At 47.1% G+C, this 21916-nt stretch overlaps 4 pseudogenes; 2 read left to right on the forward strand and 2 right to left on the reverse strand.

Moving 5' to 3' along the window:
* Window positions 1-39: 39 nt before the first annotated feature.
* Window positions 40-17272, forward strand: LOC134479143 (ornithine decarboxylase-like; annotated as a pseudogene).
* On the reverse strand, window positions 3322-4702 carry Odc1-ps1 (ornithine decarboxylase 1, pseudogene 1; annotated as a pseudogene).
* Window positions 12912-15987, forward strand: LOC134479500 (dnaJ homolog subfamily C member 17-like; annotated as a pseudogene).
* A 3075-nt stretch (window positions 17273-20347) lies between the features above and the next one.
* On the reverse strand, window positions 20348-21072 carry LOC134479144 (dnaJ homolog subfamily C member 17-like; annotated as a pseudogene).
* Window positions 21073-21916: the final 844 nt, after the last annotated feature.

Consider the following 21916-nt stretch of genomic DNA (forward strand, 5'->3'; position numbering starts at 1 on the left):
GACCAGCTGCTTGGTAATGGGCTAGGGTGGCTGTGGGTGATGTCTGCAGGCTTTCCGTACTCAGAGAAAATGTTTATAAGGTTCTGTTGGTAGCCTTGTTTTTCCTTCTCTGTAGATACATAAGCATAGCCACATCCCCTTAATATTATTGCAGGTTTCCATACTAAAGTCGTTTCATTTTCACCAACATTAAGAACACTGAGGGTCAGAACCTGCAGACATCACCAACAGCCACCCTAGCCAGAAGCTTGGTGCCACCTTGAATCAGCTTCTGCAAATGGCCAGATGATCCTCAGAGTTTGGTGATGTCCTCACCACTGGTCTGACCAGCTGTGGCCCAGTGCTTTTTCTCTGTAGGCATATCAAGAACCGTGAGCAGCTTTACTAGGGAAAAGCTTGATTGCTATATCCTCAATGAAGGCTTTACTGCCAAGGATATTCTACACCAAGAAGAAAGAAGGAGGAGATGGAGGCGGAGAAGGAGCAGGAGGAGGACAAGGAGCAGGAGGAGGAGGAGGAGGAGGAAGAAGAGGAGGAGGAGGAGGAGGAGGAGGAGGAGGAGGAGGAGGAGGAGGAAGAAGAAGAAGAAGAAGAAGAAGAAGAAGAAGAAGAAGAAGAAGAAGAAGAAGAAGAAAGTTGTTTCTTCCTCTGACAATAAAGATGCTTTCTGTATTGCAGATCTCAAAGACATTCTAAAGCCCAGCAGCGTGTAGAGATCCATCTGTAAGAACTCTTTGGAGAATTCTAGCCTAAACTTGAATTGATACTACAACTCCCAGGAGTCCCATACTTGGTTTACTTATACAGGGTGCTTGGTTCATTGGCTCAAGGAAATGATGAAATGGACAAATTACTAATAGGAAACAGGTTTAGAATCCTCTAATTTTCTTGAGAGACATGTTTATGGAAAAGGTTTAAAGAACAAAACTTCCATCCCTTAACAAGACAAATAATATAATGTCCTAAGTTTTGGGGGATTGATGCTAATGCTTTAAATGAATCCTGCCTCCAAAAATGGGAATCAGAGTGTCCAAATGCTAAAGATCTTCATCCCCAGATGGTTTTTGATTGATCAACAAAGAGCCAACAACCAATGACTAGGCAAGTAGACTGAGGCAGGCCTGTATGTGTCTGCTCTTCTTCCCTGCCATGGTGATCTCGCCCCCTTCCTCTATCCTAGTTCCTAGCCCCTGCAGATCTCAATGTTTTGCATTTATGGAGATGCCTGCACAAATTAAAAGTGAAGATGCTCTCACATATTGACTTAATGAGGTTTCTCTAGAGTCACAGACCTTATTGGTAGTCTCTACACAGTAAGAGAATTGTTTGATGACTTACAGTCTGTAGTCCAACTCACCAACAATGATCAGCAGCAGCAGCTGTGAATGGAAGTCCAAGGATCTAGCAATGGCTTCCTCCCAGGAGGCAGGCAGGCAACAAGAGACAGACTCTTTGCTCCTTCCAGTATCCTTATGTAGGTCTCCAGCAGGAGGTGTGTCCCAGATTAAAGGTGTGTACCGGATTAAAGGTCTGTCCCAGATTAAAGGTGTGTACCACCTCCCATGGCTCTGGGACTTGCTTTGTCCCAGTTGACCTTTGATTCAGAGATCTCTTTGCCTTAAGTTCCTGGGATTCATAGCCACTTTGCCTGCAGATCTCCATACCAAGATCCAGGCCAGAAACTTGTATCTCCCAGCCTCAAGGTCAGGATCAAAGGTGAGCCTTCCAGTTCTGGATTTTAGTTCATTCCAGATATAATCAAGTTAACAATCAGGAATAGCCACTACAAGATCTTATCCAATAAGGTGCAACAATTCCTAGCATATAAGAATATAAAACCTGTTACAATATACCATATAATCCCATGGGACAAGTTATTCTAGAAAGAGTCAATTGTGGCATTAAAAGAGATGCCCATTAAATAAAAAAAGAAAGTAAAAATGGACAAACAAACACATAAAAAAAAAAACCCAAGGACAGAATAAATAATGCATTGTTAACTCTCAGTTTTTTTCCAAGATTCTTTATTTTCAAAATTATCTCTGTTGTGGTTTGCCCTGGAGTTATCTTTATTTTGATGCTAATTCCACTTCTTCAAGGACAGTCAAGAACTCAGGATTCAGGTGACTTCACCAGAACCTTATCTCCATTGAATTTGTAAAATACAGGTGAGAGTCAGGGACAGGATAGAAGGAGGCCTGTCATTGGGTGAAATGGAAGGAGAGGCGGGAGAAACGTTTGAAGGAAGAGGTGGAGACCGGGATGGAAAGGAGAGAGAGGAGCAAGGAGAGAGAGGGAGAGAAGCCATGGCAGGTGACTTCAAGATTCTGCTCTGTGTGTTTACAGGTTGTTATTAATGTTCTTATGGGATGGATGGTACTGGGCTTTGTATGTTTCGATGGACAATGATAACATACCAATTGGGTCAAAGGTTATTGTGTTGTGTGGTCTTTCAGGTGTAGATTTAAGTGTAATAGAATGTGGGGCGGCTGGTCTGGGCCACCACAGAGTTGGGATGTGTTTCTCCCAGGATATCTAGCAGATTTCTTGGGGCACCACAGTGCCGGATCTAGAAGGATAAAAGACAACCTTATACTTTTTTTTTTAATTTTTTATATTTTTACAACAACAGGTCACAACATAAGCTTTTGGTGCATTCTGCCAATGTACAAGCTACAAATGCTTGCTCAGCAGCTGGGGGGCACTCATTCGTATCATGTCTGAAAAGTAAATAAAAGTCCATATAAAACACTGTGTTCCTATGGAAACTTTAAACATTTAAGTGTGACCCCATTTCCTAGCTTTCCATACTGCATTGGTGCCAACTCTACTCTTACAAAGATGTTGGGCCCTACCTTGGTGTTTCCCTCCCCCCTCGCTGAGCCTTTTAGCCTGCCATAGCAAGAAATTGTTTACACCCTTGGGAGCTGCTCTGGGAGCTGCTGTTAGCCCCGGATTTGGGGCTGGGATTCTCCATGGCACCCTTCCTCCCCACTGAGCCTTCCTGCTTGTTGTTGTTAAGAAGTTGTTTATGCCCCTGATTGGGCCGGAACTTTCACCACATAGACTTTTCCTGTTTTCCTGGTTTGGGGTTTTCACCTGCCTTGTTTTTTTTCCAAGGCTTTTGCCTTGGGTATATAAGGAGATCTCAGTAAAGCCTTGGAGGCACTGGCTGAAAACGGATGACCTGTGTACTTGATTTCTTTCAATCCCGCAGACAGACGCCCGATATTCACACACTTTCAGTGCAGGCGCCAACACAAAGAGATTCCAAACCAGCAGTAAATCAGTTAAATGATCCCCCAAATGCCTGAATTCAAACTAAACAGGCAGGAAAGAGCTACAAGGATGGCATCTACACATTGAGAGTAGCAGAGGCACAGGCTGTAGGGTGAGGGTCCTTCCTGCTCTCCTGGAGGCAAGAAATGGGAAAAGAGCCAACATCCTGCTCATCCACCTCTGGAGGGAAGCCATGGCTCTGTATCTCCTGCATGAGTAACCACATTGGCGGTGAGAATAAAGAATAGATGTTTGTCCTCTGGAGTCCATTGAAAGTAGAAGCAGGAGCAATGGTGGATGCACCCATGTTCTCAAAATTTCGTAGTGCTTAAAATTACATGTTGTATCTTCTGATACAGGAGAGCCACCACCAATATCAAGCAGATACATGCTGACAACAACTTTTGTGCCCATGGCAACGACACAAGTGGCATCTGTCAGTGCCTGCAAGAAGGTCTCAGGGGCAGTGCATCCACTGCCCGCATGGAAGCTGAGGCCAAGGATGTCACTCTTTATCTCCTTTGCCTTTTCCATGAGAAGCCTGCTGGTTTTGAATGAGATACCAAATTTAACATTGAGGGGACAAAATGCTTTGGAAGTGTCAATGTCCAACTGCAAAACCAACTTTGCCTTTGTCTGTACTCTGGTGACTTGCATCAATTCAATTTCACTGTCACAAGTCCTAATGTGGACTCCATTACTGGTGGCATACTTGATTTGAGACACTTGTTTACAAGGATTTGCATAGGTAATGCTCTGGAGCCACCCCAATCCTGTACACCAATTGTATTTCAGTCTTGCTTGCACAGTCAAATCCTGTAGAATTTCCAGCTAGAGTTCAGCTGTCATTCTACCTGTCTGTGAGGGAGTAACAGGGTAAGAGCTTTTAGTCATGTCAGATGCTGCTTTAGAATGTCTTTGAGGTCTGCAATATAGAAAGCATCTTTATTGTCAGGGGAAGAAACTTCTTCTTCCTCTTCTTCTTCTTCTTCCTCCTCCTCCTCCCCCTCTTGCTCCTCTTCTTCCTCCTCCTCTTCTTCTTTTTCTACATCGTCTCCTTCTTCTTCATCATCTTCCTCCTTGTCTTCTTCTACGTCTTCTTCTATGTCTTCTTCTTCTACTTCTTCTCTTCTTCTTCTTCTTCTTCTTCTTCTTCTTCTTCTTCTTCTTCTTCTTCTTCTTCTTCTTCTTCTTCTTCTTCTTCTAAGTCTTCTTCTTCTTCTAACTCTTCTAATTCTTCTAACTCTTCTAATTCTTCTTCTTTTCCTCCTGCTCCTCCTGCTGCTGCTGCTGCTGCTCCTCCTCCTCCTCCTCCTCCTCCTCCTCCTCCTCCTCCTCCTCTCAATTGGTGTAGAATGTCCTTGGCAATAAAGCCTTCACTGAGGATATAACAATCGAGCTTTTCCTTAGTAAACATGCTCATGGTCCTTGATATGCCTACAGAAAAAACACTGGGCCTCAGCTGGTCAGACCAGTGGTGAGGACAACACCAAACCCTGAGGATCATCTGGCCATTTGCAGAAGCTGATTCAAGGTGGCACCAAGCTTCTGGCTAGGGTGGCTCTTGGTGATGTCTGCAGGTTCTGACCCTCAGCGGTGTTAATGTTGGCGAAAATGAAACAACATTAGTATGGAAACCTGCAATAATATTAAGGGTATGTGGCTATGCTTATGTATCTACAGAGAAGGAAAAACATGGCTACCAACAGAGCCTTATAAACATTTTCTCTGAGTAGGGAAAACCTGTTTTCACCTGAGACAGGATCTTCACAAAGTAAAAAGCCCAGGTGATTCACAGACTGTCTCAGTTACTGATTTCTCCTAACTGTGCATACAAATAAACCTCAAAAGGGCTAGGACAGAAACCAGAAGAACAGATTGGGCAACAAATGCTACAGCTACCTTTTCTCAAACTAACCCTTGCCCCCTTTGGGACCCATGCAGGAATTGTTCACCCCAATTCAACAGGCAGCAGTTTTATGAGGTTTGTTGCCCTAGTCCCTCAAGGTGGGGTGGACAGGTTGGGTCATTAGATGTGGTATAATTGTTATCTAGGCTGGAAGGCTGTTACTGATTATGATCAGAGATTGACAGACATCTAAATTCTTTTTTTGGAATTACCGTATGCTAGAAATTTCAGGAATTTTTGTTCAGTAATTTTCTACTGAGAGGAATGTAACATTTGTGTTTAATCACTGAATATTGATTTAAATTTCTTTCAATATACAATAATTCTAACATAAACTCAAATTTATATTGTTTTGAATATTGCATATAGAAATGTTTTGAATTGTTTGACTAAAGCCTACCTATGACATTTATTGAAAATGTGATGCTTTTACAATAATTTTCATTTTTTAGATTGCTAATGATTGGAAAAGGACAATTCTTCAAGGGAAAGGGGGATATGAAATGGAAACGTCTAGTTATTTGGGAAGTTAATTTTCCAAATGATTTCTGTGGCACACCTGTGAGGGATGTCTTGCTAAAGCAAACATGTCAAAGTTGTCCTGATGCAGACACTGGTGAAAGAATGTTTGGCTGTAGAAGACAGTGAGAGGACACTTGATGAAGGAGTATAAATCTGACCCCTCAGACTGGGAGATGAGCCCTGAGCATTGGTTTGCTCCAACTCTCCAATCCTCAGTAAAAATACTGCATGTATTTCTCCACATTACATAGCATGGTTGAGCTCAACCTGTGATAAAGCTGCCATGGAGAGAAGCTCTCCCTAGAACTGCTCGTGAGGTTCCCGCAGCAGTTTGTCACCTCTGTGGCCTAACCTCAGGCCGGTGGCCAGCCTGGTGGTTTCTTTAGGATTGAAGTACAGCTGCCTGGTGTCTACTTGCTGACAGTAGTGTACTGTGCCTACTGGTTCGAGCCTGTTTTCTACCTGCCTAGAGGTCTGGTCTGCAGCGGCTGAGTCCTGTTTGGTGTTTGCTCTGGGACTGACCAGCTGCCCAAGGAGATGGAACTCGATCCAGAGAACTACTGCTGAGCAGGTCCACTTCCCCACATCCTAATAACTTTTCTCTTCCACTACCCCTGCTCTGTGGTGGGCTAGAGGAGCGCTTAAGTGTAGGTTTCAAAACATTTATGCCTACAGGTGGCACCCAAAGAACAAGGTTCAGGCTTGGTGAATGAGACTGGGAATGTACCCCATGATGAAAAGTGGAAAGAAACAGACTGGAAGGGAAGGAGCTGCCCTGCCCTGCTCCCCATGCTTTCACTACCAGGTGCCCGATGCCTCAGGGAGACAAGGGGCTGGGAAGAGCAGGAGGCAGCACAGGAACAAAGGGTGATGTGTGAGTGAGTGCACTCCCACAAGATTGTCTCAGGCCTGCAGAAACGCATGCACCCTTCCTAGCGTCTCTGCAGCACATGCCTGCTACTGATGCTATTCCTGACAGTGAGCTGACCTGGCAACTGATAGAAATGCCAGATTTTGAAGCATTTTAAAGAATCCATTGTTTTGTATCATTACCATAATTATATGTTAGGGAGGACTACCAATTCCAGAGGTATCAACTTTTTTATATGATGCACATTTATTACAGAACATTAGAAAAATGATCCTGATGACTGTTTAAAATAAAGAGCATGCGAATACTCTGGGCTGGAGAGCCATGTCTGTTCCTGGTCAATCACTTCTGAAAAGTTCTCAAATATTGAAATCCAAAGCAAATGAATTGGCTTGACATGATTCAAAAAGTAAAATATAAACATAAGGGCAGTAAAACCAAGGCAATAATTAGTTTACAATACTCATTCCTGGGTCAAAATGTAGAAGAATGCAGATCGATCCATGCTTATCACCCTGTACAAAGCTTAAGTCCAAGTGGATCAAGGACCTCCACATCAAACCAGACACACTCAAACTAATAGACGAAAGACTAGGGAAGCATGTGGAACACATGGGCACTGGAAAAAATTTCCTGAACAAAACACCAATGGCTTACGCTCTAAGATCAAGACTCGACAAATGGGATCTCATAAAACTGCAAAGCTTCTGTAAGGCAAAGGACACTGTGGTTAGGACAAAACGCCAACCACCAGATTGGGAAAAGATCTTTACCAATCCTACAACAGATAGAGGCCTTATATCCAAAATATACAAAGAACTCAAGAAGTTAGACCGCAGGGAAACAAATAACCCTATTAAAAAATGGGGTTCAGAGCTAAAGAAAGAATTCACAGCTGAGGAATGCTGAATGGCTGAGAAACACCTAAAGAAATGTTCAACATCTTTAGTCATAAGGGAAATACAAATCAAAACAACCCTGAGATTTCACCTCACACCAGTGAGAATGGCTAAGATCAAAAACTCAGGTGACAGCAGATGCTGGCGAGGATGTGGAGAAAGAGGAACACTCCTCCATTGTTGGTGGGATTGCAGACTGGTAAAACCATTCTGGAAATCAGTCTGGAGGTTCCTCAGAAAATTGGACATTGAACTGCCTGAGGATCCAGCTATACCTCTCTTGGGCATATACCCAAAAGATGCCTCAACATATAAAAGAGACACATGCTCCACTATGTTCATCGCAGCCTTATTTATAATAGCCAGAAACTGGAAAGAACCCAGATGCCCTTCAACAGAGGAATGGATACAGAAAATGTGGTACATCTACACAATGGAATAATACTCAGCTATCAAAAACAACGAGTTTATGAAATTCGTAGGCAAATGGTTGGAACTGGAAAATATCATCCTGAGTGAGCTAACCCAATCACAGAAAGACATACATGGTATGCACTCATTGATAAGTGGCTATTAGCCCAAATGCTTGAATTACCCTAGATCCCTAGAACAAACGAAACTCAAGACGGATGATCAAAATGTGAATGCTTCACTCCTTCTTTAAATGAGGAAAAAGAATACCCTTGGCAGGGAAGGGAGAGGCAAAGATTAAAACAGAGACTGAAGGAACACCCATTCAGAGCCTGCCCCACATGTGGCCCATACATATACAGCCACCCAATTAGACAAGATGGATGAAGCAAAGAAGTGCAGACTGACAGGAGCCAGATGTAGATCGCTCCTGAGAGACACAGCCAGAATACAGCAAATACAGAGGCGAATGCCAGCAGCAAACCACTGAACTGAGAATAGGACCCCTGTTGAAGGAATCAGAGAAAGAACTGGAAGAGCTTGAAGGGGCTCGAGACCCCATATGTACAACAATGCCAAGCAACCAGAGCTTCCAGGGACTAAGCGACTACCTAAAGACTATACATGGACTGACCCTGGACTCTGACCTCATAGGTAGCAAGGAATATCCTAGTAAGAGCACCAGTGGAAGGGGAAGCCCTGGGTCCTGCTAAGACTGAACCCCCAGTGAACTAGACTGTGGGGGGGGGAGGGCGGCAATAGGGGGAGGGATGGTAGGGGAACACCCATAAGGAAGGGGAGGGGGGAGGTGGATGTTTCCCCGGAAACCGGGAAAGGTAATAACACTCGAAATGTATATAAGAAATACTCAAGTTAATAAAAAAAAATACTCATTCTTGGAGAGTAACTGAGAGCAGGTGTAGGTGTGTGCCCTGTCTGTGTGTATCTTCACACAGAATCAGGCCAAAAGTCCGGGATCTCGCAACCACCCACAACTCCAAAGACCTTCTTGGAGGTAAGGGGGTCCCCAATTGTGTCTGAATGTGCAGCTGCTGTCTGTGTCTGTCTCTGTTCTGGTTCTGGTTAGTACCTGAAAAGGGCTCTGGTTTTGCAGCCACTTTCCGGAGCTGTAAAGCTCAGAAGCTGTGGTCGACAGACATGTCGGGAGGACCACAAGCTGCACCCTGAGGGATGCTTCAGGGCAACAGGAGAGCCAGGGACGCCTGGTGGTCTCCTATTGGGTAGAAGAGGATAGTGTGTTCCTCTTGGAAGAGAAACTTCAAAGACCTCTTCGTCTGAAACTGCTTTTGGCTGATGCCTGTGGACTAGGCACAGCAGTTGTTGTCTGGATATTGTGGTTTCATTGTGTTGTCTGTTGTTTGTCTGTTTAGTGTTTTTTTGTGATGATAGGACAGACAGTAATGACTCCCGTAAGCCTGATGTTAGATCATTGGACAAGTTAGGGACAGAGCACATAATATGTCAGTTGAACTTAAGAAGGGAAAGTGGCAGACTTTGTGCACCTCTGAGTGGCCAAGTTTCAGTGTGGGCTGGCCCCCTGAGGGCTCTTTTGACATGACTATGATTCTTTATGTTAAAGCTATTGTTTTTCAGGAAAAACTGGGAGCACACCCGGACCAGCAACCTTACATTTAGGTCTGGCAAAACCTGGTTCAAAATCCTCAGTACCCTCTGCTCCTCCTAAGGTCTATCCTGAGGTTGAGGAGCCTCCTGAATGACCAGCTCCGTCCCCCGTATTAATGCCCCATTTCCTCCCCAGCAGCCTTCTGACCTCTGCTCCACAGGAAGAAGAATCAGGGAGTGGGTGTCCGGCTACAGGTACCTGAAGCTGCAGGGCTCAGAGCCCCACAGAGCATGAATCCACAGTAGCCATACCATTGGGCACTTATGGTGTCCAACCTCCTGAATCCTCTTCCCCTCTGGAGGTCCAGCCCAGGGGACAGGAAGTTGGCGAGCACTCACCCCTGACTCCTCTACTGGCCCAATTCTTGTTTTTCCCTTGTGGGCTTCCAGACCTCCCCCTGGTCCAGGCAATGGGATGCAGCCCCTTCCGTATTGGACTTTCTCCTCCTCTGATCTTTATAACTGGAAACTTAATCACAGAACTATTTACTTTGTTCATCAAAGAGTTTCACTTGGTCCTCTTGGTGCTTAACTTAGAAGTTAAAAATAATTTGCTTGAGAAAAATGGTTTTCTGCCAGGGAGTTTTATCTTTCTCTCTTGAGCCTCCTTCCCAAGGGGAGATGCCCCTCCCTTTGCTCCCCTTGTCCAGTCTAGCTGCTGTTAACAGTTGTGTATGAAGGACTCCAGGTTATCGAGTGACCCTGTCTAAAGCAGGAATTATCAGAACCTGAAAGTTTTACCTTAGGTCCTGAAGAAAAATTCTCCCTGTTGCTTAAACATTCACAGCTTCTAAGGAAGGGACAGCGCAGTGTAGGGAAGTGTGGGGCTGAGGGTGGCAGGTGCATGGGCAAGCAAGCTTCAGGCTGTGTATGGGCAGGGGCCTGAGTCAGCGGGCCCGAGGGGGGGGGAAGAGTTTCAAGGTTAAGGGTCAGTTGGCCAGGGCTGATGCTTTGACAACAAAAAGAGTGCATTAAGAGAACTTTCTTTGAGAGAGCCTGCCTGCCTTCCCTTATCCACTGGCCCTATTCTAAGAGAATGGTCTGTCTACATGGACAGTGTCTTTGTTCCTAACCCCTCATCAGCAAGTTCCTGCCCCTGTGGTCAAAATGCCCCAGGTTGGGTGGCAGGGAAGCCCCTAAAATAGTTTCAGAAAGAATCTACAACTAACTGTGAAGAACTTTGTTTTGCCCGTCAAAATTTAGAATTCAGGCTTTGGCTGTGGTCAAGGTCAGGATTAATCTTTTCTTTTCCATGGGCCTTTAACCCAGTGCAACAGTTTGGTAAAGGGCTGCTACTGAGGTCCTGAAAGTCCCAGGTGAACCGGTTACAATTCTTATGTCAGCCACTTGGCATCTAACACCCAGGTCCTAACCATCTCTCCATCCTTTTGTTATTAGTTCTTACTAGAAGCCTAGTGTCATTTGGAGGCTGGTTCTCTTGAGAGGTAAAGCCATGAAGCTGACACTGAAGAGAGACTCCTTGAGGAAAACTCTAAGTCCAGAGAGATAGTCGGTAACATATCAGTTGCCTCTCTGCTCGCCTTTCTGCTTCACAGACACGAAGCTTGTGCTTATTTTTACAACGGCCTGTTTGTCCCCAAAAGGCCTCCTGGTTTAGCTGTGTGACTAAATGCTATTTGTCCTCTTCAGTGAACCTCTATTCTCTAGATTCTCCTCTTGTTTTCTCACCATCCCACATGAGATGCTTATTAGTAACTGTTATAGATCTTCTTTACTACCGAGGAAAGACAGAATCCTACTAGAGGCCAGAAAATAAATGTTCCAGACATGGATGGAAGACCCTCACTCCTGACTGACTTCAATACCCCTGAAGGTAGGGAGTGCTCCAGGTCTACCGCCAGGCTCCAAGGGTGGGTCCCCGAGGGGCTGGAAAGCGCCCCACCAATCTGGCTAAGCTGAGAAAAAGATATAAAGAAAAAGTTACAGAAATTTGAAGAGTTAAGCTAAGTTGCTGAGAGTTAGTGTAAGTGCAGAGAAAGGAAAGTTAAAGTGTGGTTCAGGGTATGTGCACATAAGTGGTCAGCAGAGAGACTGAGGAAGAGAAAGAGGAAGAAAGGTAAAAAGAGCAGGAAGCTAGGGAAAAAAGAGACAAAAAGAAGAGGAAGTTAGAGAGCTAAAGAGAGATAAAAGACAAGAGAGGAACATATACTGGCCACAGTAGTTAGGGAACCTAGGAAGACAGTACCTGGCAACAGAAGAGAATTCCTGGCTAAAAGTCAGTGTGCCAATGCAAAGAAAAAGGACACTGGGTCAGGGACTGCCCCAGGAAAAACCAGAGGGGCCTTTCCAGCAGCCCGGAAGGCAAGCCTCTTGGTCCTAGAGTGCTGGCTATGCACAAGGACAGAAGGGAAGCCCGCCCAGTTGTTTTGTGAATGAATACGGGGGCCCAACATTCTGTGCTCCTATGCCCAAATGGGCTTGTGTCCAGCAAAAGACCTTGAGTACAGGGGACTACGGGGAACAAATAATACTCATGGACTACTCGAAGAACAGTGGACCTTAGCGTGGGCCGTGTATCCCACTTGTTCCTTCTGATCCCAGACTGCTCCTACGAGTCTGAACCCTACAACCCTGCTCTCAGACCTCAACCTAGACACCCGCTTCATGAATGTCAGCAGGTGCTCACTAAAGCACAGCGGTGGCATAAAGATCTGACTGACCAGCCACCAGAGGGGGTAGATGCCATCTGGTTCATAGATGGGAGCAGCTTCTTAGAGAAGGAAAAAGATGGGCTGGGGCAGCAGTGGTAGATGGAAACAGAGTCACATGGGCTCAGGCCCTACCAAAAGGCACCTCTACTCAGAGGGTAGAGCTCACTCCCCTCACCAAAGCCCTTGACCTGAGAAAGAGACTTAACATCTATGTGGACAGCAGGTATGCCTTTGCTACAGTCTATCAGCAGAGGGGCCTGCTGACATCTGAGGGCAAGAAAAAGAGCTTCTGGCTCTGTTAAGGGCCCTCCATGTCCCAGCCAGGCCGAGGAAGAGACTCTGGTACACGTAAACGGGAAAGAAGATCCTGCTACAAAAAACAGGGAGAGGCCATGATAAAACAAATGCATCAATGGACTCATTTAGGGGTAAGCAAACTCATCCAGACATTTTCAAAAACTAAATATTATGTCACAGGTCTCAAGTATCTCTTGGAACAGATAGTACACTGATGTATACCCAGCCAAAAGGTAACTGTTTTCAGGAAAGTTGACTCTGGCAGGAGGCTCCATGGGGAACGGCCTGAATCCTACTGAGAAGTGGACTTCACAGAGATAAAACCAGGAAAATATGGTTACAATGTTTCCTAGTGCTTATCGATACCTTTTTAGGAAAAGGTAGAAGCTTTCCCCACCAAGCAAGAGATGGCCTTGGTAGTCGTCAAGAAAATACTGGAAGAAATCTTCCCCCTGTTTGGAGTGCACAAGGTAATTAGTCAGACCACGGCCCTGCTTTCGTTGTCAAGGTAAGCCAGGGTGTAGCCAGGTATTCAGAGGTCGATTGAAAAATTATATTACATCTACAGACCTCAAAGTTCAGGACAGGTAGAGAGAATAAATAAAATTCTAAAAGAGACCCTGACCAAATTGACCACGGAGACTGGCGCAGACTGGGTGGCACTCCTTTCCTCTTGCTCTCTTCAGAGCAAAAAATGCCCCTTCTGGATTCAGCCTTACCCATGTCCCTGAAGAGACTACAGAGTTCAGGGGAGGTAAAAAAGATAAATAGAACTATAAAGGGGCCTTGACAAAATTGGCCTTAGAGATTGGTGGGGGAGACTGGATTGTCCTCCTTCCTTTTCTTTGTTCCGAGTATGGAACACTCCTGACCCTCTTGGCCTAACACCTTATGAGATTATGTATGGGAGCTCCCCCTCCATCTCACTGAATCGGGCGGGGCCCCCTACCCTGAGGTCTTTCTTAAAACCCTGTTTGCTCATTTAAAGGCTTTAGAAACAGTCCCAAGTGGAATTTGGAGCCAAGTGAAGGACGCCTACAACACAGGAGGTCCAGGATGCCTCACCAGTTCCCAGTGGGAGATGCAGTCCTGGTCCAGCGACACCAGGCTGAGAATTTAGAGCCTCACTGGAAAGGACCCTATCTAGTACTGTTAACCACTCCCACTGCTCTTAAGGTAGATGGGATTGCTGCATGGGTCCACGCCTCCAATTTGAAGATAGCACCAGATGTTCTCAGAAATGAATAGAAGTTAGAAAAGACTGCTAATCCTCTTGAGCTCCATCTCTGTTGTAAGCACTCATAATCCCCATATCCCCCAAAAAACTGACTTGGCAAGTTTCCTCCCAGGCTGGGGAGGTAATATGGTCCATCTCCAAGGTGGCCCCACCATACTCATGGTGGCCTGCTCTCCCCCTGACTTTTGTAAGTTGGTAGCTGCTCTGGACACCTAGGACATTCCTGACACAGATCCTCAGAGTATGCCCTTAGAAGTCCCAAAGAGATTTCACCTGGGGGCAAGTTTGGATGGGCAAGTCCAGAAGGTGCCAATTGGGAAGACTAAGGTTTTACATTTGCCCCTGAGATGGCTGAGACCAGGCTACCATCCGGCCTTGTGGGGGCTTAGAAATTTTGTACTGTTCTGCTTGGCAAGCTGAGGCTAATTTCCATGCTCCTAGGACCCTTAGTTATTCTCTTATTAAAAATACAGGGTCCAAATGTCAAAAGTAATAAGTTAACACCCTTTATTAGAGAAAGAGTTAGTGCAGTGCAGATTTTAATGCTGCACCAACTATATCAAGCCTCAGAAGAACTTAGGGGGAAAAGTGTAGAAGGTGGCCCTGAGTTCTAAGGTTAGAACTAATCACAAGCAGAAGTGGGGAATGAAAGAATAAAGATTTTAAACTATCCCCCACTGACCCTGCTGTGAGGACAAGTGCACCTCACAGCAAAAAATAACAAAACATGTTTTGGGGATGTAGCCTGGCTATAGCCATCACAAACCATCTGACCTCGATAAGGCCTGACTCAACAGTCCTGAGAAAAACGAGAGTTAGGGTCAACTTGCCCCAGAAGCAGGGTGGCTAGAGTTGAACTGAGCCCAAGTTACAAACCAATGAAATTGCTTTCTGTGACTGTTGCCAACTACCTATGTAATTTTCCCTATAAATAACCTTCCCCTAATTGGGCTTGGGTTCAACTCCTCTGTCTCCTGTGTGAGATAGGTGTCATCTCCAGAGCTCTGGTTCCTCAAATACACCTCTTGTTTATTACATCAAGACTGGTTTCTCGTGAGTTTTTTGGGGGGTTGCGTCATCTCAAAATTTGAGTGGGAGTCTTCCCCACTCCGGTGGTCTTTCAATTCTTGCCTAAACTTGAATTGATACTAAACTCCCAATAGTCCCATACTTGGTTTACTTAGACAGGGTGCCTGGTTCATCGGCTAAAGGAAATGATGAAATTGACAAATACTAATAGGAAACAGGTTTAGAATCCTCAAATATTCATGAGAAACATGTTAATAGGAAAGGTTCAAAGAACAAAATTTCCATCCCTTAAGACAAATAGTACAATGTCCTCAGTTTTGGGGGATTGATGCTAATGCTTTAAATGAATCCTGCCTCCAAAGCTAGGAGGCGAAGGTGAAGGAGGTGAAGAAGGCCTAGAGACAAAAAGCGCTCTCCTGCCACCCAGACAAAAATCCAGATAACCCCAGAGCAGCTAAACTCTTCCACCAGCTGTCCCAGGACTTGGAGGTACTGACAGATGCTGCAGCCAGGGCTGCATATGACAAGGAGAGGAAAGCCAGGAAGCGGGCCTCAGAGAGGACCCAGAGACTTGACAAGAACAGGGAGAAAGTAAAGCTTGATCTGTAGGCCAGGGAGTGGGAGGCCCAGGCACAGGGTACTGAGGAAGAGGAGGAGAGCAGGAACACCACGACACTAGGGCAGGAGATTTCTCGACTTCGAGAAGAGGGTTCCAGTCAGTTGGAAGAGCAGCAAAGGCTGATCCAGGAACAGATCCCCAGGACCAAGGACAGAGGCTGAGAGGAAGAACAGAAAATAGAGAAGGCAAAGGAACCCCCAAAGTAAAACTTAAGTGGACATGCAAGAAGGAGGATGAGTCCCAAGGGGGCTACTCCAGAGATGTCCTCCTGAGGCTTTTACAGAAGTGTGGGGAGGTTCTCAACTTGGTACTTTCCAGAGAGAAGGCAGGCAACACCATAGTGGAGATTGCAACAGTCAGAGGTGTGGAGCTGGCAGTCAGAAATGAAGTGGGCCTAGCTGACAACCCTCTGAATGTTTCCTGGTTGGGGGGGACAGCCCCAGGGCATGGTAGACCCCAGCCCCCCAGGACTGTCGAAGGGCTCAGTGTTGTCACTAGGGACTATGAGGGTCTGGTCATGATGCGCTTGCGCCAGGCTGCTGAGCGACAGCAGCTGTTGGCCCAGTTGCAGCAGGAAGATGAGGTCCGGCCCACATAGCCGGGACTTCATCCTTCCCACTCCACATCCTTTTCTGAGTCATCACCAATAAACTTTTTAAAAAACAAACAAAAAGAAAACCAAATATGCATAATAGGTAATGGATAATTTCTAATCCTGATGGCCTGTTGCATTTGAATAAAGTTAATTCATTATTATCAGGGACAAATTCAGCAGTCTCTATGGGCAAAATGACCCTGCATTCAATGAATCAGTAATTACGTTAAGAGGTTTGAGATATTCCAATACCATAAGGATAGCACACAATTCAGACTTCTGAATTGATGTGGACTTTTGGAGCAGGAGGAGGAGAAGGAGGAGGAGGAGGAGGAGGAGGAGGAGGAGGAGGAGGAGGAGGAGGAGGAGGAGGAGGAGGAGGAGGAGAAGAAGAAGAAGTTTCTTCTCCTGACAATTAAGATGCTTTCTGTATTACAGACCTCAAAGACATTCTAAAGCAGCATCTGACATGGCTAAAAGCTCTTGCCCTGTTACTCCCTCACAGACAGGTAGAATGACAGCAGAGCTCTAGCTGGAAATGCTACAGGATTTGACTGTGCAAGCAGGACTGAAATACAATTGGTGTACTGGATTGGGTGCCTCCAGAGAACATTAGCTATGCAAATCCTTGTAAACAAGTGTCTCAAATCAAGTATGCCACCAGTAATGGGGTCCACATTAGGATTTTTGACAGTGAAATTGAATTGATGCAAGTCACCAGAGCACAGACAAAGGCAAAGTTGGTTTTGCAGTTGGACATTGACACTTCCAAAGCATTTTGTCCCCTCAATGTTAAATTTGGTATCTCACTCAAAACCAGCAGGCTTCTCATGGAAAAGGCAAAGGAGATAAAGAGTGACATCCTTGGCCTCAGCTTCCATGCGGGCAGTGGATGTACTGCCCCTGAGACCTTCTTGCAGGCACTGACAGATGCCACTTGTGTCGTTGCCATGGGCACAAAAGTTGTTGTCAGCATGTATCTGCTTGATATTGGTGGTGGCTCTCCTGTATCAGAAGATACAACATGTAATTTCATGCTCTACGAAATTTTGAGAACATGGGTGCATCCACCATTGCTCCTGCTTCTACGTTCAATGGACTCCAGAGGACAAACGTCTATTCTTTACTCTCACCACCAATGTGGTTACTCATGCAGGAGATACAGAGCCATGGCTTCCCTCCAGAGGTGGATGAGCAGGATGTTGGCATTCTTCCCATTTCTTGCCTCCAGGAGAGCAGGAAGGACCCTCACCCTACAGCCTGTGCCTCTGCTACTCTCAATGTGTAAATGCCATTCTTGTAGCTCTTTCCTGCCTGTTTAGTTTGAATTCAGGCATTTGGGAATTCAGGCGCCCCACGGAACCAAGGATGGGCTTTTTATAGGATTCTGGGGAGCAGAAGCAAGCATACAGAAGCAGATGCATGGTTACAAGGATATAATTGGTGGATTCTAATGTGGCAATGGTTCAGTCTGGGGGCAAGTTTCCTAGCCACCTTCCTGGAACATAACAACTGACTCGGCCCCCCACCAGGGTGTGGGACCTCTCCCGGGCTTTTTTGATTCTCAGGTGCTCAACCGCAGTCATCCTGTTGCCAGGCCTTCAACCATACACATCCTCCTTGGCAGCCGCTGTGTACTCAGTGTTCTAACCTTTCCCTGAACCAGTCATCTTAAGTACAGCCTTGCAAAATGGCTTTACTGCTGCTAAGCTGGGGTCTTTCACCCATAAACATGTCTGTCAAGAAAATTTGAGGATTCTAAACCTGTTTCCTATTAGTAATTTGTCCATTTCATCATTTCCTTGAGCCAATGAACCAGGCACCCTGTATAAGTAAACCAAGTATGGGACTCCTGGGAGTTGTAGTATCAATTCAAGTTTAGGCTAGAATTCTACAAAGAGTTCTTACAGATGGATCTCTACATGCTGCTGGGCTTTAGAATGTCTTTGAGATCTGCAATACAGAAAGCATCTTTATTGTCAGGGGAAGAAACAACTTTCTTCTCCTTCCTTCCTTCTCCTTCCTTCCTTCTCCTTCCTTCCTTCTCCTTCCTTCCTTCTCCTTCCTTCCTTCTCCTTCCTTCCTTCTCCTTCCTTCCTTCTCCTTCCTTCCTTCTCCTTCCTTCCTTCTCCTTCCTTCCTTCTCCCTCCTTCCTTCTCCCTCCTTCCTTCTCCCTCCTTCCTTCTCCCTCCTTCCTTCTCCCTCCTTCCTTCTCCCTCCTTCCTTCTCCCTCCTTCCTTCTCCCTCCTTCCTTCTCCCTCCTTCCTTCTCCCTCCTTCCTTCTCCCTCCTTCCTTCTCCCTCCTTCCTTCTCCCTCCTTCCTTCTCCCTCCTTCCTTCTCCCTCCTTCCTTCTCCCTCCTTCCTTCTCCCTCCTTCCTTCTCCCTCCTTCCTTCTCCCTCCTTCCTTCTCCCTCCTTCCTTCTCCCTCCTTCCTTCTCCCTCCTTCCTTCTCCCTCCTTCCTTCTCCCTCCTTCCTTCTCCCTCCTTCCTTCTCCCTCCTTCCTTCTCCCTCCTTCCTTCTCCCTCCTTCCTTCTCCCTCCTTCCTTCTCCCTCCTTCCTTCTCCCCCCTTCCTTCTCCCCCCTTCCTTCTCCCCCCTTCCTTCTCCCCCCTTCCTTCTCCCCCCTTCCTTCTCCCTCCTTCCTTCTCCCCCCTTCCTTCTCCCCCCTTCCTTCTCCCCCCTTCCTTCTCCCCCCTTCCTTCTCCCCTCTTCCTTCTCCCCCCTTCCTTCTCCCCTCTTCCTTCTCCCCCCTTCCTTCTCCCCTCTTCCTTCTCCCCCCTTCCTTCTCCCCTCTTCCTTCCTTCCTTCCTTCCCCCCTCTTCCTTCCTTCCTTCCTTCTCCCCTCTTCCTTCCTTCCTTCCTTCTCCCCTCTTCCTTCCTTCCTTCCTTCTCCCCTCTTCCTTCCTTTCTTCTCCCCTCTTCCTTCCTTCCTTCCCCCCTCTTCCTTCCTTCCTTCCCCCCTCTTCCTTCCTTCCTTCTCCCCTCTTCCTTCCTTCCTTCTCCCCTCTTCCTTCCTTCCTTCCCCCCTCTTCCTTCCTTCCTTCCCCCCTCTTCCTTCCTTCCTTCTCCCCTCTTCCTTCCTTCCTTCTCCCCTCTTCCTTCCTTCCTTCCCCCCTCTTCCTTCCTTCCTTCCCCCCTCTTCCTTCCTTCCTTCTCCCCTCTTCCTTCCTTCCTTCCCCCCTCTTCCGTCCTTCCCCCCTCTTCCTTCCTTCCCCCCTCTTCCTCCCTCCCTCCCTCTTCCTCCCTCCCTCTTCCTCCCTCCCTCCCTCCCTCTTCCTTCCTCCCTCCCTCCCTCCCTCTTCCTCCCTCCCTCCCTCTTCCTCCCTCCCTCTTCCTCCCTCCCTCCCTCTTCCTCCCTCCCTCCCTCTTCCTCCCTCCCTCCCTCCTTCTTCCCCCCTCCCTCCCTCTTCCCCCCTCCCTCCCTCTTCCCCCCTCCCTCCTTCTTCCCTCCTCCTCTTCCCTCCTCCCTCTCTTCCCTCCTCCCTCTCTTCCCTCCTCCCCCTCTTCCCTCCTCCTCCTCTTCCCTCCTCCTCCTCTTCCCTCCTCCTCCTCTTCCCTCCTCCTCCTCCTCCTCCTCCTCTTCCCTCCTCCTCCTCTTCCCTCCTCCTCCTCCTCCTCCTCTTCCTCCTCCTCTTCCTCCTCCTCCTCTTCCTCCTCCTCCTCTTCCTCCTCCTCCTCTTCCTCCTCCTCCTCCTGCTCCTCCTCCTCCTCCTCCTCCTGCTCCTGCTCCTCCTCCTGCTCCTCCTCCTGCTCCTCCTCCTGCTCCTCCTCCTGCTCCTCCTGCTCCTCCTGCTCCTTCTCCTCCTCCTGCTCCTGCTCCTCCTCCTCCTCCTGCTCCTTCTCCTCCTCCTGCTCCTTCTCCTCCTCCACCTCCTTCTTCTTTCTTCTTCTTGGTGTAGAATATCCTTGGCAGTAAAGCCTTCATTGAGGATATAGCAATCAAGCTTTTCCCTAGTAAAGCTGCTCACGGTTCTTGATATGCCTACAGAGAAAAAGCACTGGGCCACAGCTGGTCAGACCAGTGGTGAGGACATCACCAAACCCTGAGGATCATCTGGCCATTTGCAGAAGCTGATTCAAGGTGGCACCAAGCTTCTGGCTAGGGTGGCTGTTGGTGATGTCTGCAGGTTCTGACCCTCAGTGTTCTTAATGTTGGTGAAAATGAAACGACTTTAGTATGGAAACCTGCAATAATATTAAGGGGATGTGGCTATGCTTATGTATCTACAGAGAAGGAAAAACAAGGCTACCAACAGAACCTTATAAACATTTTCTCTGAGTACGGAAAACCTGCAGACATCACCCACAGCCACCCTAGCCCATTACCAAGCAGCTGGTCTTTAGTAACAGTTATTCCACTTGTTAATCACAAGGGCTGGTTCTGCCTTCACTTCTGATGGCCAGCTGCGCAGCTCTGACAGTTGCATACCCCACTATGCGTTGCCTGCCTTCTTTCTGGAAAGTCCCAATTAAGAACCTCCTTATACTTGTGTAAAAGCCTCAGGAGGACATCTCAGGAGTAAGCCCCCTTGGGACTCATCCTCCTTCTTGCATGTCCACTTAAGCTTTAGTTTGGGGGTTCCTTTGCCTTCTCTATTTTCTGTTCTTCCTCTCAGCCTCTGTTCTCAGTCCTGGAGGGTCTGCTCCTGGATCAGCCTTTGTTGCTCTTCCAACTGACAGGAACCCTCTTCTCGAAATCGAGCAATCTCCTGTTCTAGTGTGGTGGTGCTCCTGCTCTCCTCCTCTTCCTCAGTACCCTGGGCCTGGGCCTGCCACTCCCTGGCCTCCTGGTCGAGGTTCAGTTTCTTCCTGTTCTCCTCAAGTGTCTGGGTCCTTTCTGTGGCCCGCTTCCTGGCTTTCCTTTCCTTGTCATAAGCAGCCCTGGCTGCAGCATCAGTCAGAACCTCCAAGGCCTGGGACAGCAGGTGTAAGAGTTCAGCTGCTCTGGGGTTATCTGGATTTTTGTCTGGGTGGCAGGAGAGTGCTTTTTGTCTATAGGCCTTCTTCACCTCTGTGTTTGCCACCTTCTCTTCGACACCCAGCAGTGTGTACAGATCCATCTGTAAGAGCTCTTTGGTCACCGTCATGATTCTACGCTAAACCTGCATTGATACAACTCCCAGGAGTCCTGTACATGATTTTCTTTTACAGGGTACTTGGTTCATTGTCTCAAGGAAATCATAGTGGTTGGGTGTGTTCTGTCCAGACATGGGCCAAGATTTGAAAAGCTAACATTAGTTTGAATCACAGGATTGAACCAGGAACTCTCACATTGGTGCCACGACTCAGATGCACCTCGTGAGGATTTTGATATTCCCGAGCCCATGTGGCCTGGCACCCCTGCCCCACTGCCACCGAACTCTGGAGCAGAAGATAGGCCTTCCTCACCACATGTCTGTTGTCTGTAGTTAGGACCATCCTGGGCTACCCTGGGCTTGTGGCAGGGAGCCTTTATAAAGATGGATGGAACTGTGTATTCCCAGGACAAAGTCACATTGCCCTAGAATTGCAGTGCAAGCCTCTTGGGCGCACATGACCCGAGATTGCTACTGAGGGTCCTGATGTTGAGCACTGCCTTTACACCTGCTGCCACTTCTGTGTGCATCACGGAGATTAAATCACCGCTGCTGTCTCACCAGCTAAGCCATCAGACCACCAACACCTTAGATCCTGATCTTGAGGCTGGGAGATATAGGTTTCTGGCCTGGATTTTGGTATGAAGATCTTGAGGCAAAGTGACTATGAATCCCAGGAGCTTAAGGCAAAGAGATCTGAGTTCAAGGTCACCTGGGACAAAGCAAGCCCCAGAGCCAGGTGTGGTGGTACACACCTTTAATCTGGGACATACCTTCTGCTGGAGACTTACATAAGGACATTTTCGGAAGGAAAGAGTCTGTCCTTTGTTGCCTGCCTGCCTCCTGGGAGGAAGCC

This window comes from Rattus norvegicus, chromosome 6, assembly GCF_036323735.1.
Source record: "Rattus norvegicus strain BN/NHsdMcwi chromosome 6, GRCr8, whole genome shotgun sequence".
NCBI classification, from domain to species: domain Eukaryota; kingdom Metazoa; phylum Chordata; class Mammalia; order Rodentia; family Muridae; genus Rattus; species Rattus norvegicus.